We start from the raw sequence: 27,493 nt of genomic DNA, 5'->3' as shown, positions 1-27,493 counted from the left end.
AGGACCTCTTTCCCACCAGCTCCAGCCCTCTGAAATCTTGAGTGCTTGCCCTCTAGGCTGCCATAGGCCACTAATGATGGTTCTTCTTATCTTTTATTGCTTTCTGATGTAGAAATTGTTTCCTGACTCATTCTTTTCCTTAGCTGACACCATTATTTTGTTAATGTGCATTTTCAGATTTTTGAAGAAAGGGTATCTGGCGTATTAATTTTCCTAATCAGATAATGGCTATACTCTGCCATCACACTTGAACAGTATTCTAGGTAAGTTTAGGATTCTAGATGGGAAAAGATTTGTCTTCAGTGTTTGAAGGCATCATTCCTCTATTTTCTATCACCATAATGTAAATGAAAAGTCTTAGACAAGGCTGTCTTTCCTTTGTAGCTTAACTTCCTTTTCCTCCCTAAAATTTTAAAAATATCTTATTATTATCCTTGAGGTTCTAAAACTTCACATTGATGTGTTTAGATATGGGTCTTTTTAGTTTATTATGCTCAGTGGTACACTGGCCCTTTTAACATTTATGATACATCTCCTTTCACTCTGAAAAATGTCTTTGCATTATTTCTTTTATAGTTTCCTCTCTCCTAGTTCTTCACTCTCCTTTTATTTTACTCCTACTATTCAGATATTGGATCCTAGCTTGAGATTCTTACACCTTTTATATTTTATTTTTGTACTACATTCGAACTGATTTCCCAAATGTTATCTTCTATTTCTTTTTTTCTAATTTTGGCAAGCACATTTTTAAATTGCCAATAGCTCATCTTGGTCTCTCAAAATCCTATTTCATAGTATGTTGTTCTTTTTCTGTGGTTATAAAATTCTCTTAAATCTCTCTGATTCTAATAATCAGGGTACATATATGTTGGGGTTTTATTGCCTTTAATTTCTTTTCCATTTCTTGAATTTTTTATTTCTATTGGGACCCATTTTTTTCAAGTTGCTTTGCTTCATCTTTCTCTTTTATACTGCACAATTGCCTTGAATGTTAGAGAAAACCTATCTGAATACATACATCTGTATAGACGTACACATATACATAATTATATATAATATATGTATTTAAAAATAAAAAATATGAAGAGTGACCAGGAGTTCTTTGAGTACTGGAAGAATTTGTTAATAGGGCACACTTTGCTTTAAGATGAAGTGCCAGGGCTTCCCTGGTGGCGCAGTGGTTGAGAGTCCGCCTGCCAATGCAAGGGACACGGGTTACAGCCCTGGCCCGGGAAGATCCCACATGCCGCGGAGCAACTAAGCCTGTGTGCCACAACTACTGAGCCTGAGCTCTAGAGCCCTCAAGCCACAACTACTGAGCCCGCGTGCCACAACTACTGAAGTCTGTGCACCTAGAGCCCAGGTTCCGCAACAATAGAAGCCGCCGCAATGAGAAGTCCACGCACCGCAACGAAGAGTGGCCCCTGCTCACCACAACTAGAGAAAGCACGCACACAGCAACGAAGATCCAACACAGCCCAAATCAATCAATCAATAAATTTATTTTTTAAAAAAAAGATGAAATGGCAGGGGGCTACGTTTGACAGTGCAAGTGTTCGAGTGAACTGGGTCCTGCTGCTTGCCGCTTATCAAATCAATACTTAAAGATGTTGATAGAAAGGAAAAGTGCCTTTAATCAGAATGTCAGCAATCTGGGGAGATGGGGGGACTCAACGTCCCCCCAAAACCATCTCCGAAGATCCTACTTGGCCGTGAAAAGTTTAAAGGGAAGTAGTCTCAGTTAATCATTGAGATAGGGGGTCAGAGTCATCACCATTCCCCACTGCGTGCAGGCAAGTTAGGCAAAGAATTGTGTAATTAAAAGATTTGAAAGGTGTGCTTGGGCTGGAGATGAGTAGAACATGGGGGTGCCCGGTTTAAAAGTTAGTTACAATATAGCTTTGCTAGAGTGACAAGAAAAGGGGCTTCCTGCTGAGGGCAGTTTTTTGCAAAGAGCTGCTTACACAAGGATCCAAATTGCTAGAATGAGAAGGACTTACCCTGGGGTACATCCAAGCTAGCTCTCCTCTTTCTCTTCTTTGATTTTGACCTGGGCTAAATTCAATAGCTACAGAGAGGTCTTGTGAGGAAGGGGTTTAACATGGTTGTCTGTTCTCTACACAGACCTTTAACAGGCAATGAGACTGAGCAAAGGCATCCAGAAAGATAAAGAGAGGACAGAGGGAAAATGGTGTCCAGGAAGCCAAGAGAAGGATGAGTTTCAAAAAGGAAGAAGTGCTCGATCCTACTGCAAATAAACCAAGTAAGGCGCTCCATGACGCTGCCTCCTGGTCAGTACTGATTGTTCTCTGGGTGGCATTTGACCCAAATTGGGCCAATGAGTAGTCCCTTTTCCTCTCTTAGATTTTGTTTCTTTGTTATTTATTTAGTTTAGATTGAGGGAAAAGAGTTAGTATAATATCTCTCTACTGGCTTTGGCTGTAATATTTAGGTGCTGTCATTACCCATGTTTCCACCACGACATTAAAGCTGGTCTGCAGTGAGAGAGAAGCAGGGAGCCCAAAAGCAAAGAGAAATGGAGCTGAGTGATAGAGGGCATCCAGGCTTGTCTGAGATGCTCACTGGACTTTCTCTTCTCACCATGCTGCCGTGTTCTTACCTGTGGGTTCTGCGAGGTACTCAAGCTGTCTTATAATACATTTCCCTTTGCTTAATCAAGCCTGGGCTGTATTTATGTCATTTGCAATTGAAAGAGCCCTCATTAAAGCAACAGTATTTCTGCTATCATTTGTCTCAACTTTAAAATGTATTAATACACTACAAAATCTTTTTAAAGAATGCCTAAGTGAAGAAGGAAAAGAAGCTTAAAAATGGCAAAGGAAATATATATGACTTTTCCCTAAAATGTGGACCAAGAAGATTGTAAGAGCAAATTTTCAGACAGGTACCACCCCTTCCAAGATGATAGGAACATTATAAATAAGTTACAAGTAAGTACATTTTAGGGCTGCATATTTGGTATGATTCTAGTTTCATAAAAACCTGATTTTTCAGGTTTCAGTATTATACAGGGCATAAGGTGTGCTTAAAACAGAATTTTGCTAGGAAAAAAACTGAGGTCTATACATTAAGCCTTAAGAAACTCTTAAATGGTAGTTCTCCATGTTGACCACTTGTTTTTTAAAAGATGTGATTCACTGCCTTTTTCAAAAAACTGTGTTTGTAAGGTACCTACAAGAGCAGAGAATGGCATTCTTTCGTTGCTGTGGCAACAGCAGAATGAGTGAAGCAGGAAAGTTAAATACTTAAGCTTCATCAGGAGCCAACAAGAGTGGAGGGGGAAGGGTATTTCATTTATATTCTGAGGCACGTAACCAGTTAAGTGATGATTTCTGCTAACTTCTGGCTCCTTCAGGCTATCTATTTATGGACTTCATTTACTCAAAGAAAAAACCCAGGAGGCAACCCTAAGGCTTGACAGTTTACTAGCTAGAACCAGATTTGATCTATATTTATGTCTATCTGTCTATACTTTTTATTTCTTTACATATTCATACAGAAAAGAACATAGCACCTATATATTAATAACCCCTCAGTCTCTGCATTTTCTGGGTGTGTAAACTAGGGATGATAATAAACCTACTTCATAGAGTTGTTACAAAAATCAAATTTGTTAACACATGTAAAGTACTTGGAATGGTGTCTGTGACATAGTAACTGCTATGTAAGTAGTAACTGTTTTATCAGTGGCACAGTAGACCGTAGCCATTCACAATGTCAACCTGAAGTACAGGCTTTAAGGTTAGAGGGAGGGCTGGCAGCAAGTAGTAGCCTGACCCTGAGAAGACACTGCTGACTACTGGAAGCTTCTGGGAGTTACTGTGCATTCATCCAACAAATATGTATGAAACACATGTCATATCACAGTACTATGCTGTGTGGTAAAAGAGATATGAAAGTGAATGTGACATGGTTCAAATATCCTTTAGGAAAAGAATAAGAAAAAAGGTGAAAACATAGGAGAAAATGGGGGATAAACGATCCTGTATAAGAGAAGGCAGAAATATATAGTATGAAGAACACAGACGGAGAAGTTGGCCTTGAACACAAAAATAGACATTTAACTATTGTTACCTTCCTGAAGGGCAATAAGGATGAGAATGGGCTTTGCCAAATTTGCAGGTTGGCTGGACAAGCCAAGAAATGGCAATGAGATCCCACCTAATGGGCTCAATTTTCCCAGTTTGTCAAGTGGGCAAGTTATCTGCATAGGGACAGGTGGAAGAGGGTTTTCTGGTAACCTGAAGGAAAGTGGTGAAGGTTTGAAATAGACATTTAGGGGAGTAAAAGTGGAAGCTAAAGCAGGAAAAAGGAAAATGCTGAGAATCACAAGGGATCCAGATGATGTTGAGGTCCTAATTTTATGGGGACACCATTGTACAAGCTTATTTAGTTTTCTCAGCAGTTTTCTACTAATTGGGTAGGGGAAAGATAAAGTGGATGGTAACACTGACCCAGAGTTGGGAATTTGCCTGTTATGTACAGGGAAAGACTAACAATAATACTAACAACAATAATAATACTTATATAGAATCTGCCATACGCCAAACATTGAATATTACATGTGTATTACTCCTTAATCATTACCCCTTCTACGTTTATGACCCATAGTGCCTCCTGTAGACACGTGACTTGTTTAGGACAGTGAAATGTGAGCAGAAGTGGCCATGTGCCAGTTCTTAGCAGAAGCTTCAAGGGGAATCCTGATTCAGCTAGAGTGCCTGCTCATTTCCCACTTCCAGACAAAACTGGTTCCTTTAGTCTGAGTCCCCAGAATGAAAAGACACATGGACCAGATCCATGGCAGCCGACCCACAGCCTCTAACATGTAGCCTGAGCAAAAAAACAAATGTTTTTTAGAAGCTACAGAGACGTGAGAGGGAAGAGGTTGTTTATTACCCAATTATTACATGTAGATACTAGTCATCCCTATTTTACATACTCCCTCCCTTTCAAACTAAAATATAAGAATATTTTTGACAGTCAGCATGCCAATAAACACTTTGGGCACCTATGTAACATGACAGGAGGTATAAATAAAATCAATCTGGTTTATCACCTTGGAGAAGAGACCCTGTCACCGCTTAAGAGATTGTTTCAATTGACCAAACAACAGGCAATGAAGTCCTAGACTCTGGCAGTGGCAGAAAAATGGAGAGAAGAAAAGAGATTAGAATGAATATAAGAATGGCTTTGATATATCAGAACAAATAATAGGAATCAATTTAATTGAAAATAATCTTCAGAGCAAAAAAGGTGTCAAGAGTACATTTCTTTAAATATTATCAGCTCTCTCGCACAATTAAAGTCGATGCTGTGCCATTACATCTCAATTGTGGAATTTATAGCTTGAGACTTATTCTGAAATCAGTTCTCTGCTGATGTTTTCACCAACTCATTGATTCTTGATCTTTGTAGACTATAGAAGCTGGGAGCAAAACAAGATTGGATAATGAAGAGAAGATCACATGTCTATCCTAAACTCAAGGTAATCCAGTAAAAAGTCTACTTCATGCCATGGAATCAGAATCCTTTTCAGGATGTGGAGGGTGATCCAAACTGTGTGTTTAGGGAAAACTTGGTTTTTCAGCCTGAAACTAGCCTGAAAGGTGATGCTAGGAGGAAGTGAGACTCACGGAGAGACTGAAAACTGAAGGTGGGAGGAAAGGGAAGCACAGCACCTTCTTACAACATGGGCCTCGTGGCTCCTTATTTTGTTGATGTTGCAAATGCCCAGTTGCATCCAGCTTCAAGAATAAATGCTATGTAATCCCAAAGTTAAATATTCTGTAAGACCTTCCCTGCCCTAACCCTGGTTTTTATTTTCTAACTCCCCTCCCCTGCCATCACTTTATTTGCTCTTAGAGCCCCCAGAGTCTGGCATATTGTATTTTTACATGTATGTTTATTGTCTGCTCCCCAAGAATGGCAACTTCATGGGGGAAGAAACTTGTTTTTGTTCACTGCTGCACCTCCAGAATCTAGAACAGTGTCAGGCATTCAGTGAGCAATTTAACAAATATTTGTTGAATGAATGAATGAATAAAAATATCCACGAACCAAAACCTATGAGCTTGAGAATAATCCTGGAGAAAAATGCCTCATTGTATGCTAAAACAAGGCAAACAAACACTTTTAAGAAAACAAAACAAAGGAAGAGCCTCTGGTCTTGCTCTCCACAGATCCAATCCCTTCTCAACACTACAGCCAAGTGATCTTTCTAAAACCCAAGCCTCATGATATGCCATCTTGTTGCTTCAAATTCTCAAATGGTTTTGCGTATCTTTGAAGATAAAGGTCACGCTGTTTGGTGTAGTATGGTCTTCACAGTTGGTGAACTGTTGGTCTTCACAGTTGGTCTTCACAGTTCCTACTCAGGTTTATCACTCTAGGATCAACAAGTATGATGCCCTCACATTCTCTCTGTTAAGTCCACTCATAAGAAATGACTGGTGTATTCTTATCACGTGTTTATTCCTGCTTACCTCACTTCCTTCCGGGGAGTTATTTACCTGCCCCTGTCTGTCTTCCTATGGCATCAGGTAAAACCCAATCACAGTACTTATGGCAGGAAGAGGCTTCCATGTGCTTAAAAGCAAACAACAGGTAGTTCTAGTTCAGCTACCAATGATGTCACACTTGCTGAGAGGGATAGGCGACCTGAGAGCAAAGTGAGGTTGCTTGGGACAACAGAAAAGGAAAAAACAGCTTTTAGAGATTGTTTGGATACAGGAGAGAGAAAGAAGATACTCTAAGAAGCTGAGAGTCGAATAAGAAAAATAGTAGAGACATTGTAAGGTGATTTACAGAAAGCTTGCTGTGTGGGAATTCACCATCACCTCACAAAAATCCTTCACCAATGATATTCTCCTGCGTTTTAGGTGGTGTTTTTAGAACATTATATTTGCTACATTGTGTGCATGTGTGCATGGGTGCATGCATGTACGTGTGCTCTGAGAAAGAGCTAGGGCTGTCCTATGGTCCTGCCTGGAACTCAGTCCTCTTATGTAAGATTTCTAATAAGTGAAGCCCTAAGGAGTGAAAGAAGCGTGTTCTGAGGTGGGTGATGCCCCTGGTGTTGCTTCTAGTGAGGAAAGGCTGGTCCTGAGAGGAATCTGGAATCTGGCAGTCAGCCCTGGTGTCTCACAGGCTCCAGGACAAAAGGCCAGTCTGTCAAGACAGAGCCAGAGAGAGCTGAGCAGAGGCCACCCACATGGATCCCATCTCCTGTGGCTGCTGATCTAATTAGCTGCCTCACCTCACATATCGTAGGCAGCTTCGATGCAGGGCCAGTGTTACAGTCACTTAATATCCAAGAGTTCAGGCCAAATAAATGTTTGTTGAGTGAATGAAGTACGTAACCTGGCCTGGAACCTGTCATCAGTAATATCTAGCCCACACTACAGAGAAGAGAATTTCAATAATATTTAGGACTATAAAAGCTTCACCTAAGAAATGACAAGCATAATGTGACTACCACCGGGGCCCCTTCCATAAGCTCAAGGTTTATAAAATTTAACTATTTTATGTTAAATATCCAGACAGAATAAATATGGGTTTCTTTAAATTTCATGGTGGAACCAATGCCTGGACTACTAAGGTGAAAGGCTTTGTTGTTGCTTCTACTAAAATTCTACAATGATCGTCAAGCGTTCTTTATTTATATAACACCCTAAAGCAGGGAGGGGGGACACGGTTAGTGCTGAAACAGAAGAGAAAAAATTGTATGACGCCCCTGTGAGTTACTATCTACTTCAGACACGGAAACAAAGAACCTCTTGGAAATAACTGTGGCATTGAAAACCAAAGTTCAATTTCAGAGCTAGGATTGAATGTCAAGCTCATGGCTTCCATTTCGTGGCTCAATCCAAGACTTAAGTTTATCTGCAATTGATTATCACAGCTAACCTAAGTATTACATCATACTTTAAGTCCTATGGGAGGACACTCTTAAAACCTTATTCACTTTCCACTATCCTAACATTTTTTTATGACATTTGACTCACCTATCTCATTCTAAAGGCTTTCTAAAATGTAGAGATTTTGCAGCTAGTCTTTTATTTTGCTAATTCTTACATTAAAAAGTGAATATATAGGGAACTATATTCAATGTCCTGTGATAAACCATAATGGAAAAGAATATAAAAAAGAATGTATGTACACTTTGCCGTATAGCAGAAATTAATACAACATTGTAAATCAACTATACTTCAATTTTTAGAAAGTGAATATATAGATACCAAACATATTAAATTTGATTTTTTAAAATACACTTTTTAAGTAAAGTTTTCTTAACTGCCTGAAAAATAGCTAGCACTTATTGAACCAGGGTACTTTAACATACGTTAATTCTAATTACCACAGCGACCCTTTTGAAAATAATTATCATTATACCCATTTTAAAAATGGAGAAACTGAGGCTCATAGTATCTAAGTAACTTTCCAAGATAAACCCTGCTAATTTGTGGCTGTGCTGAGATTTGAACCACCACCCGCCTAATTCCAAAGTTCTTGCCATTTCTCCCAAACTGTTACAGCAGATAAATCTGGCAGTCAGGAAATATTCATGAATTAAAAATCTTTACCAGTGTTTTCAAAACTGCAGTGTTTTATGTTTCTATCTTCATGATTTTTGTCATATCAGCACTTGAGTGGCATTTGCTTATACTTTTCTACAAATGAAGTTACCTTTAACATGCTTATTTTATAAAGAAACTATTTCTATAGAACTGAAAAATCACTATTACTTGTTATAAATAGACTATAACTATAAAAATAAATAAGATGAAAAATGATGCTATCAAATAGAAATTAAAGCATAAAATAAATAAATGCATGTAATATTGAATCTAATTAATTTAAAAACAAAATTCAAAATAATTTCCTCAATGATAAGAATAAAACAATTTAAGATTTAATCAGGAATGAAAGGATAACGGCTTGAAATCATTCAAATTTTATATCAATGTGACAATCTCATTTTTAGTTTTGTTGTGACTTATCATTGAGAATTTCATCTCATGTGTGTGTGTTCTAAAATTGTAGAAGGTATTGAACTGACTTTTCTGATAGGGTTGGACACTGAGAAATCATTCCTAACCAAAATGGTGTGACTGTCATTCAACAAACCAAATAATGTCTTGAATCTCTTCTGAATGTGTCAAGTTTGGGTTAAAAAGGTGAAAACAAAATCTGCTTCTTAGCCACTCATAAATGTAGTCTTCTTGAGAAAAATGATTAGAAAGTTTATCAGGTGTTTCTTAGTACTTCTTGGTACTGTTTAAAATAACTATCCTTTAGTATAGTGCCCCTGGATAACTTTATAACCAAGGGGTTCAGGAATAATCACAGGCATTCAACTCATCTTGATCAAGGTAAGTAGTCCACTGATCCAGTTTTGTGATTATTGCAATTACATCTTCCGTGGTAATTATTGATAAAATCTCATCTTTTGAAAAGATAAATATTTGGTTGTTCAAATAAGCAAATAAATCTCAGGGTATTGGAATTTTCAAAGCAAGACATTGATGTCATATGATCTCACTCCTCCAAAAAAAGTGAAGTCCCTCAGACAACCTTGACAAGAGAGGACTTTCTGAGAAAACACTAACCATAGTTACTTCACTTTGAGAAGAAAGTCCAAGATGTATGGGCCTACCTATCATGATTGATAAATTTAACAACCTCAATAAGTGCTCTTGAAAATCTCCCTAGGTTTTCAAGGAGGGAGAGCTCACTTGAACTTGCACAGGGAGTAGAGTTTGTTTTTGCTCTGGGTATGCCCACTTGAATCCAGAAAAACATCTCTAAGCAGAGGATTCAAATCACTCACAATCTACTTTGTACATTGTAGGTCATCACAAACTTACTACTGGGTTAAAATTCTCTTCTTCAGTCGCATGAATTGTCAAGTTTAGCAAAATAACATATTTTAACGGATGCCCTTGTGTTCACTTCTGTTCGAAAGAAAAATATTATATATAAAGCTGAGTTCACAACATAAGTATATCCATAAGTCTACAATGAATTTCTGGCATAAAAGCTTATTTAGGGGGCATAGTTATAACATTACCACAATCTGTGCTATTTTATAAAACCCCCAGATCATCATCTTTTCCAACATTTATTTTCTAGAAGTTTTTATGTGTCTCACCAATAATATTTGTAAATGTAGATCAAGCAGCAGTTTTAAATAATTGCCTTTAAAGGTTATGCTAGTTTTTAATAATCTACAGTCCCACAAAAAATAAATAGATAAATAAAACTACAACAGGATAACAAGACAGATGTTTTATTTCCAGTTTTTATTGAACTTATGGCCTATCAGAGTTAGCAGCTCTTGCCTTTACTTATATGTTACACTATAAATGAGGCTACTGTGGATTCTGCATTTTCATCCTGGTCATATTGTGCATGACTGATCAGGAGATTTGACTATCCTTTTACTTGGTGAAGAAAAATTCTATAGTTTTTCCTGGTGTTCATTGTTTGTTTCAAAATTGAACTTGAGCTTGGTGGATTTATACTAGAATTTGAGAGTGTCCTCAAACATAATGGAATATGTTCACTCTGTTACCAGTAATAAACATTCACATTTCAAATAATTTTCATCACATTGTCAGAATTATTACTTTTCACTTGGTATTTTATGACAATAAATAAGATTCAGGCCGGTTCATTCATTTTGTCCTCACATCTATCTGAAGGCATGTGGCTGATTTCATCACACTCACCACTACTGCTAACATTTTCATCACAAATTTCATCTTTTCTAAACTTAAAAATGTCTTCTCTATGATGGATAATAAAACTCTACCATAGAGCTCTAATTTAAAACTATGCATATTAATACATTATTCCCACACCTAATAAGTTTCAACATGTGGAAACAAGGTTTTAATGAGCTACAGAGATGTGAAACTGGATGTGTCTGCTATGTACACACAAAAAAGCACAGAGAACCATTCTGCAGAGAACTGGAGAAAGAACTAGTTTCACAAGGAATAACAGGCAAAAGACCATATGGTCTCAGTGGAAAAGAGATTGAGACAATAAGTGTGTTAGATGCTGACAACTCTATAGTTTCCTGTCTCATCTCTCCTGAGACTTGATAGCACTTTCTGCCCTTGGGTTCTAGGAGATAGTTTAATATCCTAACGATAAAGTCCCCATTTTTGCTTAAAGTAACTCGAATAGATTACGGTTACTTGTAATCAAATGAACCTTTTCTAAAATAATTTCTGACCTACCTTTGTGTTTGGTTAGGTTAACTGAATGGCTATGAACACGCAATCCAAAGTTAAATGAGTTTCTGTAGACTCAGAGTATGAAATCTTTTAAGAATCATTAGCATGAAGTTATACTATTTTTAATAATAAAATATTTTGATTTAGGCAATAGCCTCCCCCCCACCAAAAAAAACCCTAATGGCATAGTTGGGAAAACTGACATAAAATGAATACAGCCAATGTACAGGGTTACTGAAACTTTTATGGCCAAGAGAAATCTCAAGAATCCTCTGATAATTTTGAAAGATTGATGTTAATTTACTCCATAAAAATTCTAAATTCAGGAAAATTGAAAGCCAGAGACATCAATTGTTATAATCAATGCAAGATTTCACCATAAGTTCCTTAAGGTCCTGGCAAGACTACAACTGCTTGTGGCCATGCATCTCTCTGACTGTCCAAGAAATCAGGGTAGATGTGCACCACATGTGTAGCTCTTGACAAAATCAGGCCTACAAGTCTGTTCTGGAAACATATCATTAACCACTGGATATACTTTTTTTAAATCACAGCATATGTCCTAATACAAAAAAGGGAATTCTAAAATAATAAAATATACAGTGTATTGGCTTAATTTCAGCAAAACCAAAGAAAATATAACTAGCAAAAAGGCTAATCATATTAATGTTTAAACGCAGAAATCAGTGACCACTTCCATTCTCAGAACTAATAGTGATGTTATATAAAACCCTTACATTAAATAAAGTATTCTCAAATTACCTGCACATGTTAGACCCAAATAAACATTACTTTATTTCCTTTCCCCCAATCTTTGGATGAAAGATTAGCAAAACTCTTTAGAGGACACAGATTAGAGTTTAAATTTTCCCAATATGAAAAATATACTTGGAGGGTGAAAGAACTGGCAAAAATAAATAAATGAAAAGCCAAATTTATAAACATGACTTTGTAATTAAATTCCTTCCTTAAAATAATCAGATTGCTTTAATCGTATACTCTCATATTCAAACTTAACTGATTCTCATCTTTATGGAAATTGAACTTAACTCCAAAACTTCAAGGTATGATGATGCATTTGTGTGTGTTCTCTTCTAATGGTATTAATCCCTTGTCCTTAGTAATTATCTCTAATGTTAGTTGGAGGAATCTCTCCAAAATATATAGCCTTAGGTATTACTTAAGGAAATTATGTTAACTCACAGTTCTGATTTTAATTTAACTATTTTTAATCTATAATCACATTACCCATTTGAAGTTATATTAATTCCAAGAATGTGACTTTGGAAAAAGCTCTGACTACATATATGGAGAAAGGATTTTTTTAATTTGATATCGAAGAGTTCAATCTCTGGCATTTATGTTATGAAAGCCATTGCCCTTTTGAAAGTGGTAAGCCCTTCCTTCCCTGGGGTTTCAGCTGCAGAGATATATGGAATAGAAATACGCATACTTAGGTCAGAGACCTATTTTATAATATGAAAATAATTATGGATAGAAAAGTCCAAGTCCAGGAAAAAAAGTAAATTCCAATGACTCCAAATATATATTTAAAACAACAGCAAGGATTTGGAGACAATCCGATATTTTCAGGAAAGGACCACTTGGCCATTCTACCACCTAAGAATGGTTTAGTCATTCAGGCTAGCACCCATCCAAAGAACGTCCTAGCTCCTGGTTTACAGCATCACACCAGATACGAGAGGAAATGGAATAGGGTTGATGTATTAGTCGAATGCAATTTCATGAAGTTCAGTTCAATGACAATGAAAATTCCAAACACTGATGCCATTCCCGAACCAGCCCCTTTTGGTCCATCTGGCCCTCATTTAGTGGGCCTACTGCTCAGAAAGTCTGGATATCCTAGAAGCCGTACACACAAGAGCCTGCTGGAACCACACCAGATTTCACAAAACCTCTTGGACCAACTAGTCAGTATCCATATTTTATCCAAGGACATATACTATGCTGGTCTCAGGCCTCAAAAACTGCCCTGGAAACAGAAACAGTAACTAACATCTTCTCCAATAATCTCATTTATATTAATAAGTTGTTAATGAAATAGATAGCAAATATAATATTTTGTTCATTTTTATAGACAGAGATACTCAGAGACACAAATTAAGAAACTTGTCTGTTCTTGTCATCTACATTATAGTAGCAAAAGTTCTAGCATCCTTTCTCAAACTCATGATGGCTTCCAAAAGAACGCTGTCACTTGCTCTAATTCAGAGCACACTATTTCTGGCCTATGTGTGTAGCTGAAACCGCCCTTCACACAGGTTGTTGGTACGTGTGCCCTGACGAAGGGAGATGTTTTTATAAAATCTAATTTAAACAATGACCCAAATTATAGCCTCCCTTGACTCCCCAGAGTTCAATGGATCTCTGAGTTGCCCAGGGTACTTGTCTTATAAAAATAATTGAACAACAACAAAAAAAAACCCAACCAGTTCCATGTTATATAATCTCATATACTCTCATGAAAAACTTACTTTATTGAAGTCATTTTATTTAAACTATTATGTTCATTTTCAGAGATTCATGTTTTCCCTTATGAAAATGAAATCATAACTTGGGGCTGGCTGTGGTGCTTCTTCTTGGAACTTAGGTATTAAGAGGCAAGGTCCTAAAGGGTCTCATTCATTCAGGCACAGCGTGTATTAGAGTCAAATGTTTTTTGCAATTGTTCGCCATTAAGCCTTGCCTTTTGGAGACAAGTCCATGGCCTGGGTGTTACACCATTCACCAAAGAATGTGAATAATACTCATATAGAATGATAATGGTGGTATAACAAAGCAGCTCTACTCAGTTACTGAGCACCAATTTTGTGGCATGTTCTGTTTTTAAAAAATAGAATTTTTAATCATTAGAAGTTGATCCTATTAAATGATTTACTTGACCAAGCACTGAGAGTATTTTCTTGATAGTTCAAGTTGTGAGAATTCCATACTCAAAGTATTTTATTTTAATTTGGCTTCTTTGGGGATACAGATTTGTGAACATTAATTATACTGGTAATAAGGCAACCTGAGTTGAGATAGGTCCATAGTTCTCAAATCTGAGTGTGCATCAAAAGTGTCGGGAGAGCTTATCAAAACAAAAATTGCTAAATCAGAGTTTTTCAATAGGTCTGAGGTGGTGTCTGATAATTTACATTTCTAAGTTCCCAGGGACCACATTTTGAGAATCTTGAGATAGAGGGCACATATCATCATAAACTTTTAAGAGAACAACCCAGGGGAAAACAGTGAAACAAATTTTCAGAAGAGGATTTAGGTAACCTTTCTAAAATTTAGGGTTGCCAGATAAAATACAGAATGCCTAGTTAAATTTGAATTTCAGCAATTCAAAGGAATATCATAGAGATGACACTGAAATGGGGTTACAACTTCTGAGTAATGCTGTCAGAATTGTAGAACTCGCCAGAGAACCAAACTTAGGCAGTGGTATGTGAGTTTACCAAGTGTAGGAAATTTATAGAAAATTCCCCATGGAATGGCAAACTGTAATTTTGTCTGTTTCCGCATCCTCCATGGCTGTTTGCTAGAGGCTTCTACCCAGCTTCACCAGCTAAACGGGATCCCCCAGGATTAGTCACAACCCAGGGTCCTGAATTAAGGAGGCCTTGAATCTTCTGCTATAGACTAAGTGTAACCATAAACTTGAGCAGTGCAAGAGAAAAGAACTTGAACTGTGTTATAACATGTCATAGAAACAGTACAGGAATGGATAAATTTAAAGGCAAAGATGGGCTGCCATTTATATGAAAGGCCATGCACTGAGAGTTTATATAGATTCAAAGTCCTAAAGACAAGTATGTGTGTGCAGGATTGTCTCACTGTCCTAAAAGGAAGGCATGGTCAGAATTTCAAGGACTAGGACACATATCTTTGTGTAGTGAGTGTGAAAAATATGTTCCATCTTCACGATAAAAGTAGGAGAACTATTCCAGCAGGCTCTCTACTCCAGGCCAGAGGAAAGAAACTTGGAGGCTCAGAAGTTTAGTTCACATAAGGGTGACTTACAGACAGAAACTAGTAAATAATATTAAATGGCATGGTCACCCTAAATAGGTCCCCAAATTCTCACTGACAGCAAAGTCAATTAGGGGAGAAGGAAAAGGAGATAATTTAATCAGACATCATGGAGAAAGACTGACAAATGGAAACCAGGCCTGAGACACCGTGGTATCTGTAGGGAAAAAGGAAGTTATGCAACTATATGCCATAAACACAGAAACCCAACAAGCTGGTCCTAGTGCACAGAGATAAGAAAGTACCCCAATCTTGGTTGAAGATTACCCACAAACTTGCTTCTTATATGTATGGTATAGTGGTACAATGCTAGATTAATATCCTTGTTTGTCCTTTTACCTCCTGGAATTTTTCAGACTTCAACGTACTTAGGATAAAACCTGAACTTCCCCCAACTTTACTTTGGTAGTGACAAAGACATAAATTTAGTGTCTAACTGACCCAAAGCATCTTTTCCTACTATAACCAAAGAAGTCAACCTTGGAAGAGAGGAGCTTAAATCTCCATGTTTTCCCCATCTCTCAGCTCTAAGATTTGAACATGAAAATACGAAGGCCATACTCTGACCATGGCACTATCTCCAGAGTCTCCAAAAGGACTCAGATTCAACTAGAAGGAGAAGGAAAGCAAGGGAATGGACTCTAAGTAAAAGGAGTACCAAGGCGATCCAAACAAATATCATTCCACTCGATGTGAAAGATCTCAAATATGCAGAGCACTGAAGCGAAATGGAGGACTGTATTCACCAGCAATGCTCCATGAGCATTTCACATAAGAAAGTAATCAGCATTAAGCAAAGAACCTTTTGTGCCATTGACCATGGAGTCACCTGGTCCTCTAGCCATCTTAGAAATCCAGTGCATCAGTGGGTCAGGAGCATGAATCCCAGTGGCTCCTTGTGGCCAGAAAGTGGTATAATGTGACAGGGTATGTGGAGGATAGGAAGGGGTAAAGGAAATGAGTCAGCTAAACATGAGAAAATCAGAGTTATTTCTAGCTACTGTTCTTTGTAGGAAACTTCATGGAAAGGGTATGATTTCTGGGAAGCTTTATGTATGGTTCAAATAAAACCATACATTCATGGTTTGTATAAAACCTCAAAGTCAGTCCCTTTTAAAAGATAAACTATAAAAATCAACATTATTCTTTCAGGTTGCTGGACTGTGGTTGTACATATGTTATTAATACATTCATTCATTCAGTCATTCATACACTCAGAAGTAATTCTTGAGTCCCTACCATGTACTAGGCACCATTTAGGGACTTTATATGTGATTTTTCTACAGAGAATGTGACAAATGGTGCCCTAGATTTATTAGGATCATGTAATAAGGAAATAAATCAATCTGCTGATTATACGCTACACAAACCCACTGAGGGCTGGCTTCCTTTCATGCATTTATAACAGTTATGAAAACAACCCTATGTAAATTCTTCGGAGTTCTATTGCACCACCTGAGGGGGAAAAATTCTGAAAACTTTTACATAATTATCTGTTCACATTTAAAAGAATCTTCACAAAGCATATGACTTAATGCCTCTGAAGGAGACACTGAATAAAGTAATACACCACGTTCTAGAACAAAAAAAAGGAAGTTCCGTAGGAGAGGTTTTGTCTACAAATAATGTTAAACCCAATTCAAAGTGGTTTAAACGTAGAGAACTCAATGGCTCATGTAATTGGAATTCTAGAGAGAAGGAGGCTTTCAGAGTTTCCTTAACTTAGATGGGTCTTGCTCAGTTTCTTTGTGGTCTCCTAACTGAGCCCCGCTTTATGTTTTTGGTCCATCCCCAGGCCGATTTCTCTCAAAGTAGGGAAGTGGGTGTGCTGTTCCAGGCCTTACATCTACAGAGGATGGCACTCAGAGGAAAAGAAAGCTCCTCTTCTGGCGCCTTTCTTTAAAGAATGAAGAAACTTCCAAGAAGCCCAAGGAAACCTTCCCTTCCTTCCCTTTGCCTGAGTTGAGTCACATGCCCAGTCATGGAGCGACTCCTCTCGTCAGGGGAAATGCCATTTGTTGAACAGCCAAAGCTTGACCTTCTGAATTACTTACTCTGGAAAGGAATATGGATTACTTTTCAACCAATTAGGTCCACTCATAAAGCCAGGGAAGGGATAGAATTCCACTGAAACTTCTGAGCTGCATGGCAAGGATTAGACTTCTGTTTTCTGTTTTTATTTTTTGGCGGCGCTGCATGGCTTGTGGGATCTTAGTTCCCCGACCAGGGATTGAACTTGCGTCCTGCACACTGGAAGCACGGAGTCTTAACCACTGGACCGCCAGGGAAGTCCCAAGGATTAAACTTCTGAATGAATACCAAGATACTGTAATGAAGACGGAAGAGGGAATTTATGATTAACAGGTAGCAAAAATCCACTACAAGAAGTCTCTCTATCCACAGAAATGCCTCCTGATATTTCCCACCTAAAGAAAAGAGAAGAGCAATTTGGCATCCTGGCAATACATTTGACCTCATAGATGTTCCACATCATTTAATAAAAGTGTCTTCTTTGGGATGTAATGTACAACATGATAAATCTAATTAATACTGCTGTATGTTATACATGAAAATTGTTAAGAGAGTAAATCCTAGTAACTCTCATCACAGGGAAAAATTTTTTTTCTATTTAATTTTGTATCTATATAAGATAGAGGATGGCCATTAAATTTATTGTGATAATCATCTCATGATATATGTAAACCTAATCATTATGCTGTATAACTTAAACTTATACAGTGCTATGTGTCAATTACATCTCAATAAAACTGGAAGAAAAAATCTTAAAAAAAATAAATTGTGTACCTTCTTCTTTAAAAAGGGGCCTTGTAAACAAGCGTTAACAAGTATACACTCCCATGGATTTTACATTTCTAAGCATTTCAGTGTGATTGTGTTAATGCTCTAAAACTAAGATGAAATGAAGTCAATTTGCTAGATGCCTTCCCTTGATGAATCAGGAATGGAAAGGCTTTGGAAGGCCATTTGATGTTTTCTTGAGTGTGGTTATTTATTTACAACATAAAAACCTTTCCCTGGTTATGGCAACACTAATGTTATCTGAAAGGTAGCACCACATGGGGATTGTACTATCTTAAGCATTCAGGCCAAGTTTGGTAACCTCACTGTCCATTATTCTGCAAGAAACTTTATATTGACTTGTCTATGTGACATTTATTACCAATTTAAAATATTCCCATTGTGATTGCAGGGAAACATTAAGAGAAAGTTGCTCAGTCAGCTCTGTTCATGGACTCTGCAATACCATAACATTTTAAGATAAGATGAAATAAAATTTATTGACCATTTATAGTTTGAGAATGCCTACAATAAAGCCTGCTTATTTTCTCACAGATATTTTGTACAGGATTAGACATTATGCCCTTGAGGTAATATTGCAATAAGAACCAATCTGTGTCTGAATTTTCAAGCTTGTTACAGGAATTAATTTGGTGAGTAAATAATACGTTTCTTTTTTTTTCTCTTTCCTTTTAAACTGATGTCTTTACATAAATCAAGAATACATTTCTATGTTAATACAACTAAATGAAAATATTAACCAATGATTCCAACCAGTATATTACAACAGACTATGACAATAGAACCAAATTAGGGAAATTCAAGTAGCTGTTGTCTTTTCTTTCTATTTAACCAATCCTCAACTGTAAGAAATCATTGCTTACTTTAAATTTTGTTTTTCCTGTGCTTGAGTGCTTTTATAAACTGTTCGAGAATTTGTCTTTTTCTACTCAAGGATCCCTTTAGGAGTATATGCATCTTAAATATTTCATTTTCTTTTAATATAATTCAGGTTTTTTTCCTTGGTACCTTGTCTTGGACTTTCTCATTTAAAGAGTATTGTTTATGACAACATCTACCTAGTCAGCCACTGAGACTTCCTATATTTTAGCAGTAGGAAGAAATCGTCTTTCAAGCCATAAAGCTGGGAAAAAGAAAGGACTCTGATAAATATCTTTGTTGGCCTTAGGCAATAAGTTAGCTTGAATCTCAGGCACATGTGTCTGTGGGTAAAGGGTGGAAGCCAAGAATAGGATGATTAGAATTACAGAGACTGATCATTTTGAGAACAGCATTTGTTGACAAAGTCTAAAATAAAATCAGATTAAATTTGTCAATCTTGGAAAAAATATTCCATTGAGATTCTGTTACAAAAACAGAATCAATACTATCCAAATTTTCAAAAATTTATTTTGAACCATCACCTTGATTAGCTAAAACTTCAAAAATAACAACACACAAAAATCTTAGAAAGGCATACTTATAATTCCTGATACAGAGCATTTGATTATTCAGTTTTTGTTTCATGACTGGAAATCTTTAATTTCTTCAGAAAATAATAACATATTTGTTGAATGACACCTTCTGTTTAGTGACTTATTAGATAACCACTCAAGATGTATTAGGTAAGTGCTCAAATTGTTTTTATGTAATGAAAGTAAAAAGATATTTGGAAATGTTCTTTATGCATTATTTTTAGGCCATAATTTACACGGTATAAAACTTAGAAATAAAAACCTTCTCAATTAATATTCTCATTAAATTTAATTGAGTCAAATGGTAAATAATACTAAGCTAAGCCCTGTCATTACCTTTAAAATCTAAGTTTCTAAAAAACTACAAAAATGATCTGGTTCACAACATTAACTGCCAGACAAACTTTATGTTTAAAAACTGAATGTAGTATTTTTCCCAAGACTAATACAAATTTAATCTGATTTTATTTTAGACTTCGTTAGCTTCCATTTAAATGATAGCAGCATTTTTTGTTCTTCAGACAAACTGAAGTAATTTTAATAAGGCTTAGTCATATTTAAATAGCAACCTTCTGTACTGTTTTTAAAAATCTAGTCTTTTGACCATTTTAACTTTTTAAATTCAAGGCATCTTTACCAAGTACACTGGAAGGTCTATCATTGGGAGAACTGGTTGGGAGACAATAACAACTTTTGATGATAAGTCATTATTTGATAATAAACACCACAAATACTGCATCTTGTGATTTATAAAATTATGGAGAGAACACTTCTGTCAAGCTCCAAAATTTGTATATACTTTTAGGCCATAAGAGTTCATAGTTTTATTTATGACTTTGTAGATTAAGTTATTTCTGTATGAAAAAAGGCAGGAAAATATTAAGGAGTTCTATTTACAGAGAATTTCTTTAATATGTTACATTTCTTAAATGTAAACATATATTTTTAATGTATACCTAAGTAATATTTAAGGAAGCCAAAGTAATGATCCAATCACAGTATCATGTTGTCAATGACAAAAATAAAACCACTTCAGTGATTAAGAAAAAAAAATTGAACACCATTTGTTAAAAAGCATTATGGAACAGACGTGTCGAAATAAAAGAAAACCATTAAAATAATGATGCATAGCTATCTCTGTTGATCTATAGAAAATCCAGGATATAGCAAGTAAAAATAATAAACTACAAAGAAGCATATAAAATGACTCTATTCTTGTTTAAAAACACATATTTATATATAAATATTTTGTGAATAGCGTTTATCCCTGGAGGTGAGATTAAAGGTGATTTTGCTTTCTTTTTTACACTTCTCTATATTTTCTGAATGTCTTAAAAGAGTGCATATGAATTGTCATTCCAAAAAAGGTTATAATTCCATTTTCTTTTCTAAGTACAGTTAAAAACTTTTAAACAGAAACAGATATAATGTGATTTAAACAAATCAAGTAATTATGAACTTAATTACATGTTTTTTTTTTTCTCTCTCCTAACCTAATTCTCACTATACTGATTAATAGTTGATATTTTTGAATTTTTGCCTGGTAACAAAGGACAATAGCTTTTCTAGGCAGCAATTCTGTATCATCCAATAATATGTTGTAATCCTTTTCTAGCCTTGTATTAAACTCATCCTGGGTTAATCTCAAACTACCTTTTAAATGAAAAGACATGCTTTTTACCTAATATGTGGACTGTTACTTTCCAGAAGGCTAACTTAGCTGACAGATCAGCTGACTCTGTCTTTTCTTAGCTGCCCTTGGTGTCTTTCCTTCAGGTATAATACCCTTGCCTCAATGTAAGGACCAAGTAGAGGAAAGAGCCTCAGCTTTCTATGCCTGTGACCCTCCCAACCATGGGTTCACTAGAGGTTCTCAGCATTCAGCTCTCTCTCTTACTAAATTTCTTCTTGCTAGGAATTCTAGGCTTGTGACCACGGCGGACCTATAGCATGTAACTGTTTCTACATTCTAAAATGCCCAGAGTAAATCAGACTCCCAGTGCTACTGCTAATTAAAATAAAGCTTCTTGTGGTCTTCAGACAAGACCTCCCCTAATTATTTCAGAGGCCTGAGTATGTCTCCCATAAGGATAACCTCCCTAGTGTGTTTTCAAAGCCCAGTATAATATTTAACAACTCTCCCAGACAAGAAATTCTCAATACCAGCTCATTTATTCATCCATCTCATAGAAATTTATTGAGTGCCTACTACATACCAGGCCCTGGGGAAGCAGCGGTAGACAAGAAAGGCCATGTCTCTGACCTCATGAACTTGCAGTCTAGAAGGAAGGCCTGACTTCCAACAAACTCTTTCAATCCAGTGTGATGTGGGTTATGAAAAGCAAGAACAGGGGCCATGGGGGCAGCAAGCAGGGGGCCTATCATTATCTATGAGGTCATGGAAGTGCATTAATTTCCTGTGGCTTCTGTAACAAACTATCATGAACTAGGTGGGTTAAAACAACAAAAAGTTATTCCTTCACGTTTCTGGAAGCCAGAAGTCGAAACAAGGTGTCTGCAGGGGTGCACTCCCTCCAGCGGTGCTAGGGGAGAATCCGTTTCCTGAACAATGACAAAAAAATGTTTTGCTGTACTTTTTTCTAGTTAGATATTGTATTCTTTTGTTCAATATTTAATTTCTTTTCTTTCATTTACACTTTTTAACTAATAGGTAAAAAGCATTCCTGTTAATGTGCCTGATGAGACAGAGCAGTCCAGCTCTGCAAAGGCAGACTGCACCCCCAAACAGGCCTCTGACTCAAGAGACTGTCTCAGGACCCTGAAGATAGTTCTGTGGGGAAGCTTGACAGTCTCCTCCCTAAATCACTGCTCCTGAGAATTCAGCAGGTCTTCCAGCTAAAAGGCTTTCCCCAAAACAACAAAAAAAACCTCTAGATCCTATTATAGCTTAGAAGGGCTACTAAAATTTTGATTTTGTATCTTCTATATAGAAAAGTATGAGCAACAAGGCAATTATCCCATAATATGGACTAAGAAGGAAATAGAATATATCACAACAAAACCCTCAATGTAATCATCTCCCCAGTTTTTTAAAATATTTTTTGTTTTTTTCTTCCAGTTTTATTGAGATATAATTGACATAGAGCACTGTGTAAGTTTAAGATGTAGAGCACAATGATTTGACCTACATACATCATGATGTGATGAGCACAATAAGTTTAGTGAACATCTGTCATCTCATACAGATGCAAAATAAAAGAAAAAGATAATTTTCCTTGTGATGAGTCTTTTAATGATAATAAAACTGAGTCCTAAAACATTTCAAAATAAGTTTTAAGAAATTTTACCAGAGTTACTTAAGAAAGATACTAGAATATCTCTTCTAATGAACAGACTTTTAGGGAAAAAAAAAAAATTAACTAATGGTCAACCTTCTATCAGTTTAAGTTTCCAAAGAATTCTTAGTGTGTACAGTTATTCTCAATTCCTTTTTCTCATCAATAAAAACCATAATAAATAAATAAAAGATGAAGCTAATGCAAGTAGAGGTGTTTTCACTAACTTTAGAACTGAGGTGGTTATGATTCACCTAGTTTGGTAAGTTTCTTTAAAGAGACAGAGCCCCAAGCCACCTAGCCATGCCCACCATTGCAGTGTCAATCAACAGTAGAGGCCCTGTAGTACTACAACCATACTGTGTAATCCAAACCTCCATAAAGGACTTTCTCCTAACTATTTCCCTTAGGATAAACAGAGCAGTGTGATGTGAAAGGGGTCTTAAATGGAGCAAAAGATGGGGGGCATGTCAAGGAGCTCACTGATCACTGGCAAAGTGCAGCTGGTTAAAAATTAGCAGACATCAGTTTCTGATAGAGAATGAACAGACTGTTAGAGCTCATTGGATTTCTTTCCCCAAGGACCGAATGAGGAAAAGGGAAGAGGAGTGAGAAAGAAAACCCACACTGTGTAGGATAAAGGGAGATGAGCTGCCACTGGTTCTATCCCTGCCCTCAGCACAGGGGGCTGTCTGATTCAGACAACAGAGTGAACCCAGAGGAAGAAGATACATCAGTATGCATCTGCCCAGGAAGGAAGGTGTGCCAGAAGGTCGCAGCAGCTGGATCATTCCTGTCTAACCAAGAAGTGAAGTGGAAAGTGGATGGGAGCAGGGGCTAGGAATTGAGACGAGACAACAGATTTCTGAGACACCCCAGAAGATAGTGTGTTTATTATTACCCTGTTCTCTAAACTTAGGTTTGGAGAACTTAGCTGCTCTTTGTTCCTGGTTCCTGGAGGTAGCCTTTAAACACTTGGAATTTCTTGGGTGATAAGAATATCTTTGTTATTCGTGGTAGCCCCTGGCATCTCACTGGAGTTTATGTTAATGAAGTGACTCATGGTGGTCCCCTAGGTAATTTCAGGGTGGGGACTGGCCATGCCAGAAAAACCAACCATGTGATTAGAGAGTTGGAACTTTGATGCAGCCCAGTCTCTGGGGAGGAGAGTGGTGCTAGAAATTGAGTTCAATCACAGAGCCAATGATTCAATCAATCATACCTATATAGGGAAACCCCAATAAAAACTCTGGACACCTGACCTCCAGTGAGCTTCCAGGTTGGTGATATATATCGATGTCCCAGGAAGATGATGCATCCTGAGGAAACAGAAGCATTTAGGATCCTCCTAGACTTGCTCTATGCATCTCTTCTCTTGGCTGGTCCTTATTTGTATGATAAGTACGATACTTTTCTGAGTTCTAATGAATCACTCCAGTGAATTATCAAACCTGAGGGGGTAGTGGAAACCTCCAAATTTGTAGCCAATTGGTCAGAAGTTCAGATGACTGGGGAACTCCAGAGCTTGCAGATGGCATGTGAAATAAAAAAATACTTGTAGAAGGAATACCCTTAATCTCTGAACTATGACTTAACTCCAGGTACAGTCAAAGCAGCACTGAACTGAGAAAGTTCCCATTGCTCTTGAGTAGCTTTGAGATTCTTCCCTAAGAACTAATGTTTAAGGCACCAGGCTCTTGAGACACCATCTGGTGTTATTTTTGCCAGTCAGATTTCTCCATATCCAATTTCTGCTTGATCATTCACAAATTAAACTTGGCCCCCTTTCATGGTGATTGACCTGCCCTCTGCAGGCTAACAATTTATCTTGGTCACCCTACCCTTCTACATCCACCCTTTCTACCATTTATATTCAAATATTTCCAAAGCAGAAAACTCTCCTCTGTGTTTACCTGAGTTCTTATCTAACCCTTACTTATGGTGTTAATGCAGAGAAGCAGACTAAAAGCTATCTCCTTTTTCACCCCTATGTGTAACCCCTTAATTGTGCCCACAATATCAGGAAGGACAGGTAACAACAGGCCATGAGCAGAAAGGAAGTCTTACCATTAGACTTTCTCACATACCTTTGGGGCATAGGCGTAGTGGCAAACACTTCTCTCTGTAGCCTGTTGAGTCAGTTCTCAGCCTTTAGGGACATATTTTGGATGGACCTTAAGATGTTCTTTCTTTCCCTAGTCTCCCCACACTCTTCCTTTCTCATCATCCTTTCAGGCTATTCTATCTCCCCTTCAAGCTCCATGGAGGGAACAGAAGAGCAGATCCATTGAGTCTTCCATTCCACTGAAGGTAGCTTTATATCCTTCAGTGTCTTCAGAGATAACACCTACTAGAAACACACATGTTCCTTGCCATTATCAAAATCTTTCAATAACAGCATGACTCATCAAGCCAACAGAGTCAGTGTCTCTTTTTCTCTTTCACCAGAAATATCCTCCATGGAGAAAAGAGGGGAAAAAGGAAAAAAAGGGGGGGAGCAGTGAGTAAGAAAATCCTATAGAATGACAGAATGTAGCCTAAAAGGATAAGTTGTCATTGTTTTCACTGCTTCTGACCCTGATGTTATCATTAAAACTACAACCTAATAGCTAAAATCAGTCTCCTAGGATGCAGTAGGATGGTAAACCATATACAGAACCCCCTTTCTTCTCAGACTTTAATGACTTTGCTTGATAATAGAAAGGAGCAAATAGTATGTGGACAGCCGATTATATAACTACCTGAATGTTAGTTCTGTCAGCTATAACATGAAAGCAATAATAATAATCTTTCAGGATTATTGTAAGGATAAAATGAGATAAAGTATATAAAGGATATGACCCAGAGTAGGCTTGAAAAAAACAGTAGCTATTATTATTGCTATTATTATTTTCTTTCTTGATCTTATTGCCACAGTTAAAATTTCTGGTTTAATGTTAAATAGAAATATTGTTTGGTTTCTCATTTTAAAAGAAATGCTTCTAAAATTTCATCATAGCCTTGACTTTAGATTTATGTTTTTCATAGGTGATTTTTTCTGCTCAAGGTAGTTTCCAGTTCCAGTTTGCCTAGATTTTTTTGAACATCTTCTGAGACGATTCTATGGGGTTTTTTTTAGTGTACCATCTTAATGCTGTGTTTTATATTACTAGATTTTCTGATGTTGCATGCTCCTTCAATATTTGGGTGAAAACCAAGTTGTTTATGGTTCATCTTTATTTGTATACATTTTATATTAGAATTTTATGTAGCATATTTGCATCTGTTCAAAAGTGAGATTGGTCTATAAATTTCTTATCTTGTGCTATCTCTGATTCTAGTTTCAAGTTATTCTAGCTCTGTAAAATGAGGCACTTCACCGATTTTTAAAAATTCTTTGAAACAATTTGTTGCAATAATTTTTTTTCTTTTGCTAGCTCAGCAAAAGAAATCCCATCCAGAAACAGTGTGAGTCTGGAGATTTGGGGGGTAGAGTGAAGTGATCGGGGGTAAGATTTTTGATTATCAATTCAATTGATTCACTGGTCATTAGTTTATTCACATTTCCAATTTTTCTTGAGCAGATGTTCAATGGTTATAAATATAAGCAGTATACTAAATGGTTATAAACAGACTGTTTTCGAATTGGGCAGCACAGGTTTGAAGGCTGTCTTTCCCAATTTCTATCCATTAACCTTGACCAATTTGCTAAGCCTCTCTAATCATTGATTTCCTCATCCATCAAAGGTGGATAATAAATACTGGCTACCACAGTTGTTTTAAGCATTAAATGAAATAATACATATGAAGTGTTCATCATAGTATTTGGAAAACTGCGAGTGTTCTGTCGATGTTAGCTATTATTAGTAGTGGTTGTGGTATAGAAAAGAATGGATTTTTAGGAGATAAATTCATTTTGATCAAGAACCCATACATTTTGCACATACAACCATTCAACTGGGTAATTTTGGTGAAGGCTGGACATGCCAACCTCCCTAACTGGAGAGATTCTGCTTTGATCTACCTGCTTCAACATTTAAAAATAATAAGATATTTTTCCTTCTGATTCTGACCCATCTTCCTGGATATGACAGAAAGACAGATAGATAGATACCCCTCTATCCATGTGCATCCAGATTCTCCAAGTATACCCAAGATGACTTAGAGTGCATTCTAGAAGGATTCCTCTTGCCTCCACGCTGAGGACCCTGGTTGTATAATTAGTGTTAAGTGGCTCTATGCACACGTCCACATTCAGTGAAGGCAAGTTCCACAGTTGATTTCAGTGTCCCCTGGACTCACACTGATCCAGGCCCGCCTCTACTACTCACTCCCCATAGCCTTGGGCAGGTTACTTAAGTTTTCAAACACCAGTTTTCATTCCTAGAGAATGTGAGTACAGGTTGTAATCCCTTATCAGAAACTCTCAGGGTCTAGTGTGTTCTGAAATTGAGACTTTCTGAAGTTTAAGTTAATGGGGCAGACATATACCATATATTATGTAACATCCTAGCTGGAGTCTCGAGAAGTTCCCTAAAATCAATCACATGGACATTTCATAAAAGAAATGTAGCATTATTCACAATAAGTAGGTACCTACACAATGGTGTTTTGTACACACTGAATGCAGTTGTGTACA

Source organism: Grampus griseus, assembly GCF_964374135.1.
Source record: "Grampus griseus genome assembly, chromosome: 13".
Classification (NCBI taxonomy): Eukaryota; Metazoa; Chordata; class Mammalia; order Artiodactyla; family Delphinidae; genus Grampus; species Grampus griseus.
This window is presented reverse-complemented; position numbering follows the sequence as displayed.